Source organism: Macrobrachium nipponense, chromosome 9, assembly GCF_015104395.2.
Source record: "Macrobrachium nipponense isolate FS-2020 chromosome 9, ASM1510439v2, whole genome shotgun sequence".
In the NCBI taxonomy this organism is placed as follows: Eukaryota; Metazoa; Arthropoda; class Malacostraca; order Decapoda; family Palaemonidae; genus Macrobrachium; species Macrobrachium nipponense.
The window spans coordinates 70,352,554-70,355,199 of record NC_061110.1 but is presented as its reverse complement, the minus strand read 5'-3'; positions in this window follow the sequence as shown (position 1 = coordinate 70,355,199).

The window sequence follows — 2,646 nt, the reverse complement described above, 5'->3', positions numbered from 1 at the left end:
AAGACAATTTACATATCTTGCATTGTGTAGGTAGCATAGTCTGATACTGCATTAGTATTTTTTATACCAAACCAACATGTTTTCTTGTTCAGTCAAATATATTGGTTCTTACACATTCAAATTACAGACACTCAAGAGTTTTTTTGGTACTTTGTCGTGGGTTTTCAAATTAAAAGACAGACATTCAGTGGTGATTGTCAAGGTCATGGTTTGTTTTGATTAACTATCAACCGTTTGTGGAACCTTGTGGAATATTTTCTTTATATATAAATGTGTGACCATATGGAGTTTTATGAGCTATAAATTCACTATGTGTCATTTTGTGAAAGCCATCCTTTCAACACAGATGGTAATGTCTTCATAAAGATACCACTAGTTTTAAAATTAGTAGTTTAAATTTTGACGTCCTCAATTTCGAGAGGAAAGCAAGAACTTGGCTCGGGTACATTATGAATTCCTAAAGCCCAACATCTGATGTAAACCTTTCAGGCGCATTAATACTTGACTTGCTGTAACTAGACATGTATCTTTCCAATTCGCTAAAAACGTTAGGCAACATGATATTTGTGACAAACTAAAATTTCTCCTCGCCTCTTGTTACTATTATGATTTACACACACCAGGTCACAACATTTTTAGTAAAGCCCCTTCCACACGAGGGGCAAAGACACGACGGGCACTCTGATTTGCCCGTAATTCTCTCGCTTTTCAACAGTGTTACCAGATCAAACCGTCCAAGGGAGGCAGTAGTCAGTGTCAGGCGAACCTATGACTTGGACCACACTCGTGATCGCAATCCACTCACAAGATTGGTAACAGTGTCTGCCCGCCGTGCATTTGCCCCTCGTGTGGAAGGGGCTTAAGACTAATGTGACGACAAACTTTCCTGATGCATAGAAAGCCAATAAATAACTTAAATTTCTCTAATTCTTCTTGAGGCCATTCCTGATTAGCATTGTGGTTGGCTTATTCAATATTCTATGGCCATGTATTGAAATTACTACCCAAAATGTGAACGCAGGGTAATTTTTGTGTGTGCTTAATTTTTTTCCTTTCCAGTTGTAGGATTTCCTAACTTCAAATGGATCATTGTTATCCGCCTATACATGATTGGGCAGTTACAAGATCTTTTCCCTTTCTGCGGTCGTGAATTCACTCTTCCTGGCAGTTTAGCTTTGTGCTTTATATTGTTCACTTCCATAGGGCCTCTTAAATGTATATTGTACAATTTTCATAGGAGAAATAATAATTTGACCTTCGTTTTTAGGACAATCGATAAAGGATCCCCTTTTGGTTTCTGGGTTACGTGGGTATAGCCATCCTGACTCACTCAGCAGTAGGGATTTCTTGTTATGTATATGTAGTTTCATTTACCATGACCTAAACATTGTGGCTGGTATCCTTAAAGGCCTGTCCACACGATCGGGCCTGATCGGCGGACTTCCCTTCTAACGGGCACACTTGACGGGCAAACAGTCAAATTGCCCGATGGGTCTTGTAGCAAAATCACCATGGTGGTGCCCGATGGCTTGAGCTTCGACCCTGGCAGACGTACGTTAACCATATAAATTTCTTTTACTGAACCATTCTTTGCAACATATTCTCTTCTTTTTCATCACACACAAAGCAATTATCGTGCTACACTATCTTCTTTGCGGTAGGCACCATGTTTATCGTACCGCACTGAACACACTACTGGCATCGTCGGGCACGCCCACCTCTCCATCGCCTCACCCGTGTGGACAACATTCATGGATAAGTCCGCCAGAATTTGCCCGTCAACCCTGGAGCACGCCGATCAGGCCCGGTCGTGTGGACAGGCCATAAGAGTTGCAGTTGATGAAAATATCGTGAGCAGCGTGATAAAACTAACTTAAGATAACACTATGACACGGATAGGTAATTTATTTCTTAGTGTTGTCACTCCATGGTATTATGAAGGGAACTGCTGTGGACTCCTGAAGCAAGTACTATGAAGTAAATATCAAGCTCAAATGAATTAGTACCTGGGATAAAATGCCTGTGAATGGCTGCAGAAACCTTATTAAAATAAACCTTTTGCAAAATCAAACATAAGAGAAACCTCCATTCCTCAAGTCACTCTGGGCTTTGTATTACTGCCTCAATTCTGGATATTTAGCTAACCAAATACCAGTATTTTAATTTGTACTAAGATCACCTAATCACCTGCATATTTTTTTGTTTATGTTACTTCAAAGAATTTTTTTTCCATTAATTTAATTCTATCAACGTTACCTTACAGCTTTGTAAAACTTTATAAGATGTAGAATCTAGGGCTATACACTTAATGCTCAGTGTTCACGACTCCGAGTGACCAACTGTAAAGGTTTCTTTGTTGGCGATTTTAGGGATCTATGCCTACCATTATCTGATGTGCCACTGTGGAGTTGAGAGTAGTTGCTGTTCGTATCTAAACTACAAAGTAGCCTTTGCAGGATCATACATGATCAGCTCTCTACAGTATTCTCTCTTCAAGCAAGAAATTAGTTACCGATGGAATTGACTGTTGTTGAATAGTTAAATCTCTAAAACCAGTTGCCACAGCACTTCCACTGTGCATTGGCCATCCAATTACGTCATGGATAGTGTTCCATATAGGCAGATTTTTTTAGTTGGTGGTTAGTA